Source organism: Oncorhynchus keta, chromosome 11 (genome assembly GCF_023373465.1).
Source record: "Oncorhynchus keta strain PuntledgeMale-10-30-2019 chromosome 11, Oket_V2, whole genome shotgun sequence".
In the NCBI taxonomy this organism is placed as follows: Eukaryota; Metazoa; Chordata; class Actinopteri; order Salmoniformes; family Salmonidae; genus Oncorhynchus; species Oncorhynchus keta.
Genome location: NC_068431.1, coordinates 22802419 through 22822951, shown reverse-complemented (window position 1 = coordinate 22822951; position 20533 = coordinate 22802419). Strand labels below are relative to the sequence as shown.

At 42.6% G+C, this 20533-nt stretch overlaps 1 protein-coding gene across 8 annotated transcripts in view; it reads right to left on the bottom strand.

Moving 5' to 3' along the window:
• slc8a2a (solute carrier family 8 member 2a) overlaps positions 1–20533 on the bottom strand; it is a 61766-nt gene that overhangs the window by 39330 nt on the left and 1903 nt on the right. For 2 of the 8 annotated variants that reach the window (XM_052529762.1, XM_052529760.1), the window contains exon 2: positions 2887–3010. The exons of 5 other annotated variants lie outside the window; for them this stretch is intronic. The gene's annotated coding sequence lies outside the window, so the exon portion shown is untranslated. Of the gene's footprint in view, positions 1–2845; positions 3011–20533 lie in introns of all 8 variants that reach the window. One more of the 8 variants, XM_052529761.1, reaches the window with a different exon arrangement.

Below are 20533 nucleotides of genomic sequence, written 5' to 3'. Positions count from 1 at the left end.
GGGTTAGTCAGTGCTGTAAATGTATCACCACCAAATCAGTATCGGACAGACATACGGCACCTTCAGAAAATATTCACATTCCTTGACATTTCTTTGTGTTACAACCTGAATTTAAAATGTATTACATTTAGATTTTTGTCACTGGCCTACACACAATACCCCATAATGTCAAACTGGAATGATGTTTTTAGAATTTTTTACAAATGAATAAAAAATGAAAAGCTGAAATGTCTTGAGTCAATAAGGGACACCTAGTCAGTTGTACAAATGAAAACATTCAACTGAAATGTGAATCAGAGAGGTGCGCGGGGTTGCCTAATTTGATATCCACGTCATCAGTGCCCGGGGAACAGTGGGTTAACTGCCTTGTTCAGGGGCAGAACGACAGATTTTTACCTTGTCAGCTCAGGGATTCGATACAGCAACCTTTGGGTTACTGGTCCAACACTCCTACCCACCAGGTTACCTGCAGCCCCGTATTCAACCCCTTTATTATGGCAAACCTAAATAAGTTCAGGAGTAAAAATGTGCTTAACCAGTCACATAATAAGTTGCATGGACTCACTCACACTGCAATAAATGTTTAACATGTATCCCACACATACAGATAATTGTAAGGTCCCTCAGTCGAGCAGTGAATTTCAAACACAGATTTAACCACAAGACCAGGGAGGTTTTCCAATGCATCACGAAGAAGGGCACCTATTGGTAGATGTGTAAAAGAAAAGGCAGACATTGACTATCCCTTTGAGCATGGTGAAGTTATTAATTACACTTTGGATGGTGTATCAATCCACCCAGTCACTACAAAGACACAAGCGTCCTTCCGAACTCAGTTGCCTGGAGAGGAAGGAAACCGCTCTGGGTTTGTGATAGGAGAAAATTGAGGATGAATCAACAACAGGGAAAAGAAGGAAGCCTTGTAAAGAATACAAATATTCCAAAGAATGCATCATGTTTGCAACAAGGTACTAAAGTAATACTGCAAAAGAATGTGGCAAAGCAATTAACTTTTTGTCCTGAATACAAAGTGTTGTGTTTGGGGCAAATCCAATACAACACATTACTGAGTACACCTCTCCTTATTTCAAGCATAGTGGTGGCTGCATCATGTTATGGGTACTGTATGCTTGTAATCTGGGGAGTGGGGAGTTTTTCCAGGTGAAAAAGAAACAGAATGGAACTAAGCACAGGCAAAATCCTAAAGGAAAACCTGGTTCAGTCTGCTTTCCACCAGACACTGGGAGATTAATCCACCTTTCAGCAGGACAATAACCTAAAATACAAGGCCAAATCTATCCTGTAATTGTTTACCAAGAAGATAGTGAATGTTCCTGAGTGGCCGACTTACAGTTTTACCTTAAATCTACTTGAAAATCTATGGCAAGAACTGAAAATGGTTGTCTAGCAATGATCAACAACCAATGTGACAGAGCTTGAAGAATGTTTTAAAGAATAATGGCCAAATGTTGCACAATCTAGGTGTGGAAAGCTCTTAGGGACTTGAAAGAGTCACAGCTGTAATCGCTGCCAAAAGGGCTTCTACAAAGTATTAAATCAGGGGTGTGAATACTTATGTTATTAGATATTTCTGTATTTCTGGGGCGGCAGGTAGCCTAGTGGTTAGAGCATTGGGCCAGTAACCGAAAGGTTGGTGGATTGAATCCCCGAGCTGGCAAGGCCAAAGTCTGTCATTCTACTCCTGAACAAGGCAGTTAACCCACTGTTCCAAGGCCATCATTGTAAATAAGAATTTGTTCTTAACTGACTTGCCTAGTTAAATAAAGGTTCAATTTAAATATAATTTTTAATACATTTGCAAAAAACATGTTTTCACTTGTCTTTGTGGGGTATTATGTGTAGATGGTTGATAAAAACAAATATATTTTGAATTCCGGCTGTAACACAACAAAATGTGGAATAAGTCAAGGGGTATGAATACTTTCCGAAGGCACTGTAGAGTTAAGTGGATTGAAAAGACTGTTAACAGTCTGTTTTCCTCATCCGTCTCTGATGATTCAGGATAAAATGTTGTTGTCGCTCCAAAATCTCCCTTAGTCAGACCAAGTCAGACTCCTTTTCTACTGTCTGACTCTAAATAATATTACCCCATTGGTCAACATTCCCACCTTTCAAAGGGCCCAATGTTAGATCGAAGTGCTGAAGAGGGCTGAAGAGGGGAGTCAATTTGGAATTGAGCATATCGCCCTCTTCTGTCCTCACCTCTCTAGTTTCTCTTTGGTACCCGTTTCATCGTTCTTTAGAAATTCTCACACACACTCTCTGGATATCTCCTCTTTGTATCAAAATGTTGCCCTCCACCCACTAACGTTTCCCCTGCATGTGCCTTGGGAATACGTAACAGGAGAGAGAGACACAGAGACAGACACAGAAAGAAAGAAATAAAGGTCACTTTACTTGGATAGTCCCTATAGACGATCTACAGACGGTCAAAAAATCAGTTAATATACATCTCCTTGCCAAGGTTGCGGTAAGGGTTAGGTTTAGAATAAGGGTTAGGTTAAGGGTTAAGGTAAGGGTTAGGTTTAGAATAAGGGTTAGGTTAAGGGTTAAGGTAAGGGTTAGGGTTAGGATTAGAGTGCGGGTTGAGTTTGGGGTTAGGATAAGGGTTAAGGTTAGGATTAGTGGATAGTTATTTGAAATGTTATTGACAGTTATTTAACATTCGCTGAACATCTACAAACCATCTACTTGGAACTATCCATATAAGTAATACCAAAGAAAGAGAGAAAGACAAAAAGAAAGAAAGATAGAAAAAATTATGAGAGAGAAAAAAAATAATAAAAAAGAGAGAGAAAGAAAGAGAGGCTCCATGGGTACACACCAAAAGAGGAGAGGTGGACAGAAAGAGGACGCTAGACGAACCAGTGACAGCCAGCAGACAGCCAGCAGACAGCGACTCCGCTCCTGAGGTTTCTATTACTGCCCTGACACCCTGCCCAGCCCAGCAATCATCCTGCGGTCCTGTCACCTTAGGAGCAGCACGGACCTAGAGAGAAACACTGGTTATGCAATACTCAGGGCCGAGCAAGAAACAATGAGGCAGCGAAAAACAGACACATACAGCATGAAAGCCAGGGCCTGTGCCTCCCTTACTATACGTACGTACACACACTGGCCGGGACTGGGAGAGTGACATTGTAGCCTGCTAGTGCCAAAAACAGGACTTTAGTGTTTTCACTCCATACTTCGTAGAAATCCCACAGAAACATCTTCTTCAAATCACTGAGTCTAAAAGACTAAAACTATTTTTAGAAATTTGACGGAATATGACATAACCAATTGTTATACATTAAAGTTAAATAAAGCCTTCGACATGGTAGAAGAGACCGTTATGACACAAAACTGGTTTAAGCACAAAGTGATGTCCTTACACTGTAAAAACAATTAATCCAGATTGCCAGAGTTAATTAATACGGATTCAACCCATAATCATGTTGTGTGTGGAAAATAGGTAACAGTTTACAATTTAATTTATGAGTTACTAGTTACAAATGAGGGAATTAAATATTTTAAACAAGACAAGTCAGATTAAACAAGTCAGATTATATCATAGATTAATACATAGCAGTGCCTTTTGAAGCCATTCCAAGCCGCTCTTTGAATTCAGGGCAACAATTTAGTCAGAACAACAAAGTGTTGAACAAAAGCGCAGAGGCAGCCAGTAGGCCCTCACAGACAAAGCTATAGACACTGAATGAAAACAAAACAGGCACCCTAACACACACACACACAGTTTCTGTTTGGGACCAGGCTAATAATACCCAACAATAAGCACTTCATTCCCAGTACCAGAGAGAGTACCCCCCATGACCGCGTTACTCTGTCCCACTACCGCCGCTAACTTCCCAATAGGAAACACACCACTTTGTCCTGCTATGTAGGACAGCCTTGAAGCATGCCCAATTGACATTTGTAGCCAGTAAAGCCAAGCTTCAATACTTTTCCATCATAATCAATATTCTAAACCATGGTAATACTAACTGTTCATAGAAACAAAGCTATGAATGCCTTTTTTGTTATTGGATATGCTGCGATTTCTCCACCCTCATTATAAGCGAACATAGGGAGACAGTGAAAGTGGAAGAAGATCTCATATAGATAGGGAGTACATCAATCATCAAGGGAATCCATCAATCATCCATCAATCATCAATCCACCTGTGCCTGATGAAACAGTCTGTTAGACAGTGTGTCCGATAGCCTATATGGCTCATCTAATGACTGATCGGTATGTGTGTTAGAGAACCGTATGGCATCTTCCTCCACTTTACCCAAGTGGAACGTGCTACAATACTGAAGCATTGGTTTACTTCTGACGACACATGCGAAGGGGCAGGGATGTGCACAGACATTTCAGTGGGCAGGTGCTCAAAATCAGGGGGCAGGTGCTCAAAATCAGGGGGCAGGTGCTCAAAATCAGGGGGCAGGTGCTCAAAATTAATATCTCGTAATTAATATCTCAAAATGTATAACATATAAATTGCCTCTGTAGCGAAAATTCTAAGTAAGCTAGTTACAGTGCCTTTTATAATACATGATTGATAATGGGAAAAGAGGGTAGCCTATCAGCTGATAATTCATGTTGATGACTGATGTAAAGCCAGCTCCATCATTTATTTATCTTCACTGCTCTTTAATAATAACTTCATAATATAGCTTAATATTCATAATCTTCCAACTCCTGATATATGGCTGGCTGACTCGTCGCATGTGTAGATATTTTACATGGTGGTTAACTACGGAGGGAATTATTTTTAAATATTTTATATTCATTTTTCTCTCGTCAATAGCCTGCCTAACTATTAAAATTATGTATTGGAGAAAAATCAACTGTTTTTTTGTTGTTGAAATTTCTATATATACAATCATTCAAAAGTTTGGGGTCACTTAGAAATGTCCTTGTTTTTGAAAGAAAGCTAATTTTTTGTCCATTAAAATAACATCAAATTGATCCGAAATACAGTGTAGACATTGTTAATGTTGTAATTACTATTGTAGTTGTAAACGGCAAACTTTTAATGGAATATCTACATAGGAGTACAGAGGCCCATTATCAGCAACCATCAATCCTGTGTTCCAATGGCACATTGTGTTAGGCAATCCAAGTTTATCATTTTAAGAGGCTAATAAAGTGTGAAGAGGCAACTCCGGGATGCTGGCCTTCTATGCAGAGTTGCAAAGAAAAAGACATATCTCAGACTGGCCAAGAAAAATTCAATATTAAGATGGGCAAAAGAACACAGACACTGGCTAGAAGGCCAGCATCCCGGAGTCGCCTCTTCACTGCTGACGTTGAGACTGGTGTTTTGCAGGTACTATTTAATGAAGCTGCCAGTTGAAGACTTGTGAGGCGTCTGTTTCTCAAACTAGACACACTAATGTACTTGTCATCTTGCTCAGTTGTGCACCGGGGCCTCCCACTCCTCTTTCTATTCTGGGTAGAGCCAGTCCGTTCATGTGTAAGAAAGTTTTTCTGAAATTAACCACTTAATTGCGGCAAAGTTGGTGGACAGCTCATTTTCTGACCGCAGAATTTCAGTGTGCTACCAAGTTATGGCTAGTGGGCAACAAGGAGAAGATGAAACCGGAGATATCCACTTTCTACCCGCATCTTGAGCTGCACATTGCGAAGATGGAACTTTCTTTATTGAAATCACTCTACAAGAACAACCTGCAGGAGGCCTTGTCTGAGACAACCTGTAGGAGGCCTTGTCTCAAAATAATCATCACCACTCCGATGACAACTGACGAGTCAGAGAGACATTTTCCAGCCGTAAGGATAAAAACCTTCACAAGCATCACCATGGGCCAGAAAAGGTTGAATGCATTGGCCATGCTGTCAATCCAGCATGACGTCATTCAGAGAATGCCAGACTTTCATGACAAAATAATTGAGAAGTTCGCCAACAAGAAGGATCGCCGTGCCACCTTCCTGTTCAAGTCAGCACAACAACGGTATGTCTAAAAATATGTCTTGTATGTTGCTGTATAAGTGATATAATATGCCAGGGAGATGTGTATACTGTAGCTAAGAAAGTTATACTAAGTTTAGGTTGTGTAGTAAGCTGTTATTAGCCTATGGTCCCTCTCTGCCTCAGAACTTAGCCTAGTGTTCTGACCTGGTGGTGCACATGTTGCCTATAGCCTGTTTTAGAGAAATATTGTAAGAGCTTTCATTGTCTGTTTATGTACCCCTGTTATTTAGCCTACTAACTTGGTGTACAGGGAGAATACTGTAAGAACGTCCCATGTTCTGAATTCTGTCATTGTCCATTTCTAAAGTGCTGAACAAATAGGCATATAGGCTACGTCCGTCAGCTCGCTCAGGTCTGAATCGAAATCACGGCTTGCTTCTTATACGCTCATCCTTCCCTTCTTATGCCATAGTTTTAAAATTACTTAAATACAGTACCAGTCAAAATTTGGACACAACTACTCAGGTTTTTTTTATTTGTACTATTTTCTACATTGTAGAATAATATTGAAGACATTAAAACTATGAAATAACACATTTGGAATCATGTAGTAACCAAAAAAGTGTTAAATATTTGAGATTCTTCAAAGTAGCCACCCTTTGCCTGATGACAGCTTTGCACACTCTTGGCATTCTCTCAACCAGCTTCATGAGGTAGTCACCTGGAATGCATTTCAATTAACCGGTGTGACTTGTTAAAAGTTAATTTGTGGAATTTATTTCCTTCTAAATGTGTTTGAGCCAATCAGTTGGGTTGTGACAATGTTGGGATGGTATAATAGCCCAAGTCCATATTTACGCAAGAACAGCGAAAATAAGCAAAGAGATATGACAGTCCATGATTATTTTAAGACATGAAGGTCAGTCAATGCAGAAGATTTCAAGAACCTTGAACGTTTCTTCAAGTGCAGTCGCAAAACCTTCAAGTGCTATGATGAAACGGGCTCTCATGAGACCTGCTACAGGAAAGGAAGACCCAAAGTTACCTCTGCTGCAGAGGATAAGTTCATTAGAGTTAACTGCACCTCAGATTTCAGCCCAAATAAATGCTTCACAGAGTTCAAGTAACAGACACATCTCAACACTATTCAGAGGAGACTGCGTGAATCAGGCCTTCATGGTCAAATTGCTGCAAAGAAACTATTACTAAAGGACACCATAAGAAGAAGAGACTTGCTTGGGCCGAGAACACAAGCAATGGACATTAGACCGGTGGAAATCTGTCCTTACGTCTGATGAGTCCAAATTTGAGATTTTTGGTTTCAACTGCTGTGTCTTTGTGAGACGCAGAGTAGGTGAACTACATGTGTAGTTCCCACCGTGAAGCATGGAGGAGGAGGTGTGATGGTGTGGGGGTGCTTTGCTAGTGACACTGTAAGTGATCTATTTAGAGTTCAACGCACACTTAACCAGCATGGCTACCACAGCATTCTGCAGCGATATGCCATCCCATCTGGTTTGTGCTAGTCGGAGTATCATTTGTTTCTCAACAGGACAATGACCCAACACACCTCCAGGCTGTGTAAGGGCTATTTGACCAAGAAGGAGAGTGATGGAGTGCTGTATCAGATGACCTGGCCTCCACAATCACCCAACCTTAACCGAATTGAGATGGTTTGGGATGAGTTGGACCGCAGAGTGAAGAAAAAGCAGCCAATAAGCACTCAGCATATGTGGGAACTCCTTCAAGACTGCTGGAAAAGCATTCCTTGTGAAGCTGGTTGAGAGAAGAGTGTGCAAAGCTGTCATCAAGGCAAAGGGTGGCTACTTTGAATATTCTAAAATATTAAATATCTTTTGATTTGTTGAAAAAAAAAACGGGTTACTAGATGATTATATATGTGTTATTTCATAGTTTGATGTCTTCATTATTATTCTACAATGTAGAAAATAGTAAAAAATAAAGAAAAACCCTTGAATAGTTGAACCCTTGAGTAGTTGTCCAAGTTGACTGGTACTGTAGGTCTCTCTCATTAGCAGCTTATACATCATTTTAGGCAATGCTAGAATGATGCATGTAATTGTTTTGCTTACATTGTGTATTATAATTATCTCATGTGCTTTTCTCCACAAGGAGGGGATACTATATAATGGTGTTGGGTCTATAACCCTGTTTACCAGTGACAATCTCTTCCCATTCAAATATTTTTGTTCAACAAAAACTTCAGTAATAGACCCATGTAATTCCAGTTCATATTGCGAGGGTCGCTTTGTTTGAGCAATGCACTGTCTGTGTGTTAGTATATTGTCTATAAAAGTGGATCATTGTGATGAATTTTCCTTCCTTTTTAGACCACAAAATAAAATACTTCAAATGGTAAGCTAACCACCCTGTCTGTGAATCTAACCACCCTGTCTGTGACTTAAAGAAGACTAAAATTAAAGTACTGAACATGTTGCTTGAATCTATCTGAACCAACATCTATCTGAATAGTCGAGGGACCGGGCAGGCACGGTGGAGCGCACAGTCTCCCCAGTGTGTATGAAGCCGGTTTTACGCATCCAGTGCGTCTGCTCGGGCCGGCGTACATAGCACCAGCCTTACGCATGGTGTCCCCAGTTCGCCAGCACAGCCCAGTGAGGGCTATTCCACTTCGCTGCACTGGCCTGGCTACCGGGAGCATTCAACCAGGTAAGGTTGGGCAGGCTCAGTGCTCAAGAGCTCCAGTGCGCCTGCACGGTCCGGTCTATCCAGTGCCACCTCCATGCACCAGCTCTCCGGTGGCAGCCCCATGCACCAGGCTGTCTCTCCGTCTTCTGCCTACAGGTGCTCCCGCCTTTCCAGAGCTGCCAGAGCCTTCCTCCTGTCCTGAGCTGCTAGAGTCTCCCGTCTGTCCTGAGCTGCTAGAGTCTCCCGTCAGTCCTGAGCTGCTAGAGTCTCCCGTCAGTCCTGAGCTGCTAGAGTCTCCCGTCAGTCCTGAGCTGCTAGAGTCTCCCGTCTGTCCTGAGCTGTCAGAGCCGCCAGTCTGTCCTGAGCTGTCAGAGCCGCCAGTCTGTCCTGAGCTGTCAGAGCCGCCAGTCTGTCCTGAGCCGCTAGAGTCTCCCGTCTGTCCTGAGCCGTCAGTCAGCCAGGAGCCGTCAGCCAGGAGCCACCAGAGCCGTCAGTCAGGAGCCGCCAGAGCCGTCAGTCAGCCAGGACCCGCCAGAGCCGCCAGTCAGCCAAGACCAGCCAGAGCCGTCAGCCAGGACCAGCTAGAGCCGTCAGTCAGCCAGGACCTGCCAGAGCCGCCAGTCAGCCAGGACCTGCCATAGCCATCAGTCAGCCAGGACCTGCCAGAGTCGTCAGCCAGCCAGGACCTGCCAGAGCCGTCAGCCAGCCAGGACCTGCCAGAGCCGTCAGCCAGCCAGGACCTGCCAGAGCCGTCAGCCAGCCAGGACGTGCCAGAGCCATCAGCCAGCCAGGACCTGCAAGAACCGTCAGCCAGCCAGGAGCTGACAGAGCCGCCTGTCACGTCGGCGATGCCAGAATCACCCTTAACTCCGGCGTTGCCGGAGTCTCCCGCCTGCCCGGAGTCCGCACCTTTGGGGGAGGGGGGTACTGTCACGTTCTGACCTTTATTTCCTTTGTTTTGTCTTTATTTATTATGGTCAGGGCGTGAGTTGGGGGGCAGTCTGTTTGTTTTTCTATGTTGGTTTTTGTGTTCAGCCTAGTATGGTTCTCAATCAGAGGCAGGTGTCATTAGTTGTCTCTGATTGAGAATCATACTAAGGTAGCCTGGGTTTCACTGTTGGTTTGTGGGTGTTTGTTTCCGTGTGAGTGTTTGTCGCCACACGGTTCTGTTTTGGTTTTGGTTTTCATCACATCGTTTATTGTTTTGTATTTTAGTGTTCAGTTCGTTTTTAGGGCGAGGCATCTTGGTCCGATCCTTACTCCTCTTCAGAGGAAGAGGAAATCTGCCGTTACAGAAACACACAAACTTCACGATGTCACAACGAGTCTGGGGCAGTGGCTTCAGAACAATAACGACAACTGTATACAAAAAAATAACAAATTATACCACCACCCAAAAGGGCACTTGGCGAGTGGGAGGGCAAAGGGGCAGGTGCTCGGGCACAGGTAGACAGACCCCAATCTGTGCTCATACCTGCGAAGGGGGAGGGTCACGTTTCATTGAGCTTTAGTGGTATATTGCATGGGGTTTAGCTGAGGATATTGTTTTCAACCGTCAAGTATTATAATTAGCTCATGTGCTTTTCTCCACAAGCAGGGGATGCTATATAATGTTGTTGGGTCTGTAACCCTGTTTGCCAGTGACAGTCTCTTCCCATTCAAAATATATGAAATCACTGAATACGTTGATTACAAAAAACATAGAATGACAAAGCAGGTAAACGTCATCCTAAATATATACCATCAACTTAGTGAATACCATTTGTGTTTAATATGTGGGTTTCAGCATGAAATATTCTTAGTCTTTTTTTATAACAAACTTTTATTTATTTAAACTATGTCAATATGCATTTGCTGTCAATGTTTTTGCGTCAAACTGGTGGCAGTTTCAGAGTGAAAATAATGCCATTGTTGACTAGATGCTTTTTTAATTTGATTAATTAGGCCATTTTCTCTTGAACCATATAGTCTATCTACTAGAAACTCATTGAAGATATGGGCACAGATATAATAAATGAATACTATATAGGAATACATCATATAAATGACCAAACTTATGATAGATTGCCAAAGATTTTCTGTTAATTACAAAAAATTACTGAAGATTCCAGTAACTTTGGTAAATTACCGGTAGCTTTGCAACCCTAACCTAGACCCATACATGCAACAGTATCTTTTGTGCTTTTGACAATGATTTTACATGAGGCCTAATTCACATGATATGCCTAAATACTTATAACCACTAGCCTAATAAATAATCACAATTTTATTTTGATTATTTGTTTAACCTACATCATGTTATTTCAAGTTATCCCTTTGGAGTGCAATATCACATTGTTAAAAAAGATCCCTAAATTGGGCATGCAATTGACAGCATCTAAGACCTAGGGGACTGTTCCCAATTTTTTTTGCCCATGACCACAACCATGTGAGAAAAATACGTAATTAACAGCCTATGTTCACTTTTTTATTTGGAGCTATGGCAGTCAAATGAAAAACATTCTAACAGTACTGATGCGAGTTACAAAGTAATGACGTGAGTTACAAATATATATTTTTTTAATTCTTCAGGATTTTGGAAATTCCTCCTGCGGTGAACTCTAGCTTGGGAACTGCTGGCCTTGGGTGTCTTGGGGTAAAACGCCTCCTGCCTGTAATTCTCACAGAAACCACATTCTGTCACACTTTACCTGGCTGCCACTACTCGTTCTCAACTAAAAATGTAATCTGTCTCATCTCAACATTTTTAAGTCAACAAACCAATTTTGAGTTAAATGTAATCTAATATTTTGTCATTTAGAAAAAGTTATATATAAAATCTAATGAAGTTAGATCTATAAGCTTTTTTATTTGTAACCCCCTGTAAAAACTGGATTTAATTTATTATGTGTGGCAATACTCATGGCCGCTTTCTGGAAATGACCGCGTCCACGTTCGGAGTGGCACCAAGTACACTGCTCAAAAAAATAAAGGGAACACTTAAACAACACAATGTAACTCCAAGTCAATCACACTTCTGTGAAATCAAACTGTCCACTTAGGAAGCAACACTGATTGACAATAAATTTCACATGCTGTTGTGCAAATGGAATAGACAACAGGTGGAAATTATAGGCAATTAGCAAGACACCCCCGATAAAGGAGTGGTTCTGCAGGTGGTGACCACAGACCACTTCTCAGTTCCTATGCTTCCTGGCTGATGTTTTGGTCACTTTTGAATGCTGGCGGTGCTTTCACTCGAGTGGTAGCATGAGACGGAGTCTACAACCCATACAAGTGGCTCAGGTAGTGCAGCTCATCCAGGATGACACATCAATGCGAGCTGTGGCAAGAAGGTTTGCTGTGTCTGTCAGCGTAGTGTCCAGAACATGGAGGCACTACCAGGAGACAGGCCAAGTACATCAGGAGACGTGGAGGAGGCCGTAGGAGGGCAACAACCCAGCAGCAGGACCGCTACCTCTGCCTTTGTGCAAGGAGGAGCAGGAGGAGCACTGCCAGAGCCCTGCAAAATGACCTCCAGCAGGCCACAAATGTGCATGTATCTGCTCAAACGGTCAGAAACAGACTCCATGAGGGTGGTATGAGGGCCCAACGTCCATAGGTGGGGGTTGTGCTTACAGCCCAACACCGTGCAGGACGTTTGGCATTTGCCAGAGAACACCAAGATTGGCAAATTCGCCACTGGCGCCCTATGCTCTTCACAGATGAAAGCAGGTTCACACTGAGCACATGTGACAGACATGACAGAGTCTGGAGACGCCGTGGAGAACGTTCTGCTGCCTGCAACATCCTCCAGCATGACCGGTTTGGCGGTGGTTCAGTCATGGTGTGGGGTTGCATTTCTTTGGGGGGCCACACAGCCCTCCATGTGCTCGCCAGAGGTAGCCTGACTGCCATTAGGTACCGAGATGAGATCCTCAGACCCCTTGTGAGACCATATCCTGGTGCGGATGGCCCTGGGTTCGTCCTAATGCAAGACAATGCTAGACCTCATGTGGCTGGAGTGTGTCAGCAGTTCCTGCAAGAGGAAGGCATTGATGCTATGGACTGGCCCGCCCGTTCCCCAGACCTGAATCCAATTGAGCACATCTGGGACATCATGTCTCGCTCCATCCACCAACAGACTGTCCAGGAGTTGGCGGATGCTTTAGTCCAGGTCTGGGAGGAGATCCCTCAGGAGACCATCCGCCACCTCATCAGGAGCATGCCCAGGCGTTGTAGGGAGGTCATATACTAGGCTACTCTGCTGTTGTAGGGGCGGTAGGGTAGCCTAGCGGTTAGAGCGTTGGACTAGTAACCGGAAGGTTGCAAGTTCAAACCCCTGAGCTGACAAGGTACAAATCTGTCATTCTGAACCACTGTTCCTAGGCAATCATTGAAAATAAGAATTTGTTCTTAACTGACTTGCCTAGTTAAATAAAGGTAAAAAAATATATAAATAAAATACAGGCACGTGGAGGCCACACACACGACTGAGCCTCATTTTGACTTGTTTTAAGGACATTACATCAAAGTTGGATCGGCCTGTAGTGTGGTTTTCCACTTTAATGCGTGACTCCAAATCCAGACCTCCATGGGTTGATAAATTTGATTTCCATTGATAATTTTTGTGTGATTTTGTTGTCAGCACATTCAACTATGTAAAGAAAAAAGTCATTAATAAGAATATTTCATTCATTCAGATCTAGAATGTGTTATTTTAGTGTTCCCTTAATTTTTTTGAGCAGTGTATATTGGCCGGGTACGCGCAGATTGGACTGCGTGATCTTGAGGAACAATGACAGCGTTCGCTATTGAGAGTGAGACACCAAAGTGTATTGTTCGATTAGCTTTTCGTTGAATAGTCAGGGACAGTATGAGTTTAGCCAGGTCCTTTTCACTCGCTATTCTCTTTTCATTTTGTGGTTCACCGAGTCGTCATCATCCTCGAGGGACAGACAAACAAACTGCTGGCTAGCCAAGCTCGTCGGTACAGCTAGATAAGCTACCTAGCCTACCAGGAGCATCCTACCACTACATCATCACCTGCTGCCTACAGTTCTTCTTCAAGTTACCTCTTGGCACCGATGGAGTTCTCCAGTTGTTTCTTCCACTACGCTCCCTCTGTCCGGTTCTCCTCTCTTCACTGGATAGACGGCAATGTTAGTGTTTAACCCCGCCGTGTCCAAGGACAAGTACCAAACTTTTTTAATATTATTTTTGGGAGAGCCCTAAGGTTTTTATTGTTTGTAAAACTTTAGTATCGGCTGGCTCTTAGGTATAAACACTTTCTATACAAATGTATGTTGGCACCCCTTCAAATGAATGGCTTAAGCTATTTCAGCCACACCCGTTGCTGACAGGTGTATAAAATTGAGCACACAGCCATGCTATCAACATTGGCAGTAGAATGGCCCATACTGAAGAGCTCAGTAACTTTCAAAGTGGTATCGTCATAGGATACCACCTTCCCAACAAGTCAGTTCGTCAATGTTCTGCCCTGCTAGAGCTGCCCCGGTCAATTGTAAGTGTTGTTATTGTGAAGTGGAAACATGTAGGAGCAACAATAACTCAGCGGCAAAGTGGTAGGCCACACAAGTTCACAGAACAGGAACGCCGAGTGCTGAAGTGTGTAACAATCATCTGTTCTCGGTTGCAACACTCACTACTGAGTTCCCAACTGCCTCTGGAAGCAACGTTAGCACACTAACTGTTCGTCTGGAGCTTCATGAAAGGGGTTTCAAAGTCCAAGAAGCCGCACATAAGCCTAAGATCACCATAAGCAATGCCAAGCGTTGGCTGGAGTAGTGTAAAGCTCTCTACCATTGGACTCAGGAGCAGTGGAAACGCATTCTCTGGAGTGATTAATCACGCTTCACCATCTGGCAGTCTGACGGAAGAATCTGGGTTTGGCGGATACCAGGAGAATGCTACGTGCCACAATGCATAGTGCCAACTGTAAGGTTTGGTGGAGGAGGAATAATGGTCTGGGGCTGTTTTTCATAGTTCGGGATAGGCCTCTTACTTCAAGTGAAGGGAAATCATAATGCTACTGCATACAATGACATTCTAGATGATTCTGTTCTTCCAACTTTGTGGCAACTGCCCTTTCCGGGCACAAAGCAAGTCTATACAGCAATGGTTTGTCGAGATCGGTATGGTAGAACTTGACTAGCCTGCACAGAGCCCTGACCTCAACCCCATCAAACACCTTTGAGATTATATGGAACGCAGACTGCAAGCAAGGCCTAATCGCCCAATATTAGTGCCCGATCTCACTAATGCTCTTCTGGCTGAATGGACACAAGTCCCCGGAGCAATGTTCCATCATCTAGTGGAAAGCCTTCCCAGAAGAGTGAAGGCTGTTTTGGCAGCAAAGGGGGAACCAACTCCATATTATTGCCCCTGATTTTGGAATGAGATGTTCGACGAGCAGGTGCCCACATCATTTTGGTCTTGTAGTGTATAACGTTATTGTACCAGTTTCAAACTAGCTTCAGCTTTCCAGGGTTCTAGGTTGGGAAAGCACCCCCTGAAAGATCACAATATTAAGAAAATGAATAACAATTTTTTATTTTAAATGTTCACTGGGAGTTTTTAATAGTACTGTATTAGTGGACAGACTGCAGCACTGGCAAAACAAAATTCCTGTGGACAAAACATTACCCCCCCTCGCCCCGGCAACAAAGAAAGTTGCAGCACACCAACCCCCAAACTACTTCCCGCAGTTATGCACCTGTCTACAAGGTTTGATCCATATTTTATATACGGTTGTACAGTCGTGGCCAAAAGTTGAGAATGACACAAATATAAATGTTCACAAAGTCTGCTGCCTCAGTTTGTATGATGGCAATTTGCACCTACTCCAGAATGATATGAAGAGTGATCAGATGAATTGCAATGTCCCTCTTTGCCATGCAAATGAACTGAATCCCCCAAAAACATTTCCACTGCATTTCAGCCCTGCCACAAAAGGACATTGTGTCAGTGAATCTCTCGTTAACACAGCTGTGAGTGTTGACGAGGACAAGGCTGGAGATCACTCTGTCATGCTGATTGAGTTTGAATAACAGACTGGAACCTTCAAAAGGAGGGTGGTGCTTGGAATCATTATTCTTCCTCTGTCAACCATGGTTACCTGCAAGGAAACACGTGCCGTCATCATTGCTTTGCACAAAAAGGGCTTCACAGGCAAGGATATTGCTGCCAGTAAGATTGCACCTAAATCAACCATTTATCGGATCATCAAGAACTTCAAGGAGAGCAGATCAATTATTGTGAAGAAGGCTTCAGGGCGCCCAAGAAAGTCCAGCAAGCGCCAGGACCGTCTCCTAAAGTTGATTCAACTGCGGGATCGGGGCACCACCATTACAGAGCTTGCTCAGGAATGGCAGCAGGCAGGTGTGAGTGCATCTGCACGCACAGTGAGGCGAAGACTTTTGGAGGATGGCCTGGTGTCAAGAAGGGCAGCAAAGAAACCACTTCTCTCCAGGAAAAACATCAGGGACAGACTGATATTCTGCAAAAGGTACAGAGATTGGACTGCTGAGGACTGGGGTCAAGTCATTTTCTCTGATGAATCCCCTTTCCAATTGTTTGGGGCATCCGGAAAAAAGCTTGTCCGGAGAAGACAAGGTGAGCGCTACCATCAGTCCTGTGTCTTGCCAACAGTAAAGCATCCTGAAACCATTCATATGTGGGGTTGCTTCTCAGCCAAGGGAGTGGGCTCACTCACAATTTTGCCTGAAAACACAGCCATGAATAAAGAATGGTCCCAACACATCCTCCGAGAGCAACTTCTCCCAACCATCCAGGAACAGTTTGGTGACGAACAATGCCTTTTCCTGCATGATGGAGCACCTTGCCATAAGGCAAAAGTGATACCTTAGTGGCTCGGGGAAAAAAACATCGATATTTTGGGTCCATGGCCAGGAAACTCCCCAGACCTTAACCCCATTGAGAACTTGTGGTCAATCCTCAAGATGCGGGTGGACAAACAAAACCCCACAAATTCTGACAAACTCCAAGCATTGATTATGCAAGAATGGGCTTCCATCAGTCAGGATGTGGCCCAGAAGTTAATTGACAGCATGCCAGGGCGGATTGCAGAGGTCTTGAAAAAGAAGGGTCAACACTTCAAATATTGACTCTTTGCATCAACTTTATGTAATTGTCAATAAAAGCCTTTGACACTTATGAAATGCTTGTAATTTTATTTCAGTATTCCATAGTAACATCTGACCAAATATAAAGACACTGAAGCAGCAAACTTTGTGGAAATTAATGTGTCATTCTCAAAACGTTTAGCCACGACTGTACAATTGAATAAGACAAATAAATAATCAACGGTATTGCAAATTATTTGCACATTTTTAAGTTGTAATATTTTTCCTGTTAACAATTAATCTCAGGGTTTAATTAGGTCCAAGATTATTATGTTGTCCTCTTGTGTCCTTTGTGATAATTGCTATGTCCTTAAATGTACCTTTTCATTTTAATCTATTTTTTACCATTATCTTTTGTTTGAATGAATTCCACAAACGTGGAGGAAAAAGGTAATTGTATTCCATTGTGTCGGTGTATCATAGTATTGTAATGACCCTGGGAGGTCATTACAGTATGTATTATAGGTTCTTAATAAGCTAGTAATAACCTATGAAGTGTTTGTGGTTATTAGGTGGAGGCACCGCATTGTTCTATACACGGTATACATATATTCTTATGGTATATTTTACCCCCGTATCATCCATGGGCATACTGCCTCATGGTAATACACATACAGTGTCCTGTAGGCCTACATGCTACCATATACACCCCCGTTGTCGACTATTGCCTCACCTATATACAGTATAGGCCCCACCTGGTTCTCTCTCTATCAGTACTAGCCTAGTTAGTCATAAAAAAAGCTGCCTGAATAAAGAGTGTCACATATACAAAACATTAAGAACACCTGCACTTTCCATGACAGACTGACCGGGGGAATCCAGTTGGAAGCTGGCCAGATTGGGAATTTAGCCAGGACACTGGGTTTAACACCCCAACTCTGTGTCAGGACAACCATTTAATGTCCCATTCAAAAGACGGCACCCTGCACAGGGCAATGTCCCCAATCACTGCCCTGGGGTATTGGGATGTTTTTTTGGGGACCAGAGGAAAGAGTGCCTCCTACTGGCCCTACAACACCATTTCCAGCATCAGGTCTCCCAATCAGGAACCGACCAGGACCAACCCTTCAGTGACATTAGTAATCGATCAAAATTATACTTCAAGGAAAATGTTTTTTATATATACTGAACAAAGATATAAATGCAAAATGCAACAATTTCAAAGATTTTGCTGAATTACAGTTCATAAGGAAATCCGTCATTTTAAATAAATAAATTAGGCCCGAATCTAGGGATTTCACATAACTGGGTAGGGGCACAGCCATGGGTGGGACTGGGAGGGAATGGGCCCACCCACTTGGGAGTCAGGTCCCCCCACTGTAGAGCCAGGCCCAGCCAATCAGAATTTTTGTCCCCCCACAAAATTATTTTATTAGACAGAAATACTCCTTGACAAAGGATAACATCCTCACTAACAGGGATGTAAACAAATTTGCGCACAATTTGAGAGAAATACGTTTTTTTTGTGCGTATTAAACATTTTTGGGATCTTTTATTTCAGCTCATGAAACATGGGACCAACATTTATATTTTTGATCAGTGTATATACAGTACCAGTCGAAGTTTGGACACACCTACTCATTCAAGGGTTTTTCTTTATTTTCACTATTGAAGGCATTAAAAATATGAAATAACACATTTGGAATCATGTAGTAACCAAAAAGGTGTTAAATATTTGAGATTATTCAAAGTAGCCACCCTTTGCCTTGACAGCTTTGCACACTCTCTTAGCATTCTCTCAACCAGCTTCATGAGGTAGTCACCTGGAATGCATTTCAATTAACAGGTGTGCCTTGTTACAAGTTCATTTGTGGAATTTCTTTCCTTCTAAATGTGTTTGAGCTAATCAGTTGTGTTGTGACAAGGGGTGGTATACAGAAGATAGCCCTATTTGGTAAAAGACCAAGTCCATATTAGGGCAAGAACAGCTCAAATAAGCAAAGAGAAACGACAGTCCATCATTACTTTAACACATGAAGGTCAGTCAATTCAGAAAATGTCTATAACTTTGGCAGTTTCTTCAAGTGCAGTCCCAAAAACCATCAAGCTCTATGATGAAACAGGCTCTCATGAGGACCGCCTTAGGAAAGGAAGACGCAGTTACCTCTGCTGCAGATGATAAGTTAGAGTTAACTGCACCTCAGATTGCAGCCCAAATAAATCCTTCACAGAGTTCAAGTAACAGACACATCTCAACATCAACTGTTCAGACGAGACTCTGAATCAGGCCTTCATGGTTGAATTGCTGAGAAAAAAACAACTGCAAAAGGAAACCAATAAGAAGAGATTTACTTGGGCCAAGAAACACGAGCAATGGACATTAGACCGGTCTAATGAGTCTAAATTTGAGATTTTTGGATCCATCTGCTGTGTCTTTGTGAGACGCAGAGTAGGTGAATGGATGATCTCTGCATGTGTGGTTCCCACCGTGAAGCATGGAGGTGTGATGGTGTGAGGGTGCTTTACTGGTGACACTGTTAGTGATTTATTTGGAATTCAAGGGACACTTAACCAGTATGGTTACCACAGCATTCTGCAGCAATACGTCATCCCATCTGGTGGGACTATCATTTCTTTTTCAACAGGACAATGACCCAACACACCACCAGGCTGTGTAAGGGCTATTTGACCAAGAAGTAGAGTGATGGATCAGATGACATGGCCTCCACAATTACATTCACTTTGGTGCGCCTGGACCATTCACAGTTGAGCTCGCTCAGTTTCGCTCAACGCTGATTGACAAATTTTGTATACTTTTTGTCGTCAAGGGAGGCCAGATGCTCGCTGGCTTCCCTTGCCTTCAATGCTATGGGCGGCAACAATGTCATAGTGCTTTCTCCTGTGAGATGCATTCAGCCTCGTGACACGAAGGGAAATTATGAAACACAGAAACAAATATGTATTACTATTGCATTTTTTTCTTGGTCAATTTTGGGGGGAAGCCTTGGCATCCATGAATACACGCCACTGATAAATGCATTTCTATAGCGTTCAAAATCACAGCCCTATATATATATTCTAGTGTATATATATATATATATATATATATAAATCATTGAACATACTTATAAGTGGTCGTGTCTAATGTTTTCAAACGTTTTATGTAACATTATCACAAGTGACTTGATACCTACTGTGACAAAAGTGATTTGGGGTTGCTGAAGGGGTTGGTTGATATAACGGTAATATTAACAGAATTCCACTTTTAACAAGCTTTGTATGATTCAGTGCAATATCACATTATTCAAAACATCAGAATGTGTATATAAAAAGGGGGTTATGCATGCCAACATACAGTATGTCAGCCGAAAATGATACCAGACGCTTTACCATTGCAACATTTGATGTACAGTCACACTCACTGTGGTTGTTTGAAGCGCGCTATTAGTTTACAGCTGACGATGCCTCATCGTGATTGGTTATTCCCCACAATTTGCAATAACGTCAATAAGCGTCATCACTGTATTTCCTTTGCGGTATATCAAACTGTCGTAATTACCAGCTGAGAAACTTTTACGAGTCGATTTTATTCCTAGCGAGGCAGTGTCTTACAGTTTTAATCAAACGTGTACAAATATTTTTCGGAACCGAGTCCACAAGCCACAGAACTCCGTGGCCTTTTGCAAAACAGTAAATGCTTATTTTTTTATTTTTAATGTAGTTGCCTTCTCAAACAAATTCATTAATCAAAACTATTATACACTCAAAATTGCAAATACATTAATCAAAAGAACATGACTGCCTGCAAAAAGAGTAATGCAACCATACTTATCTCTCGGGT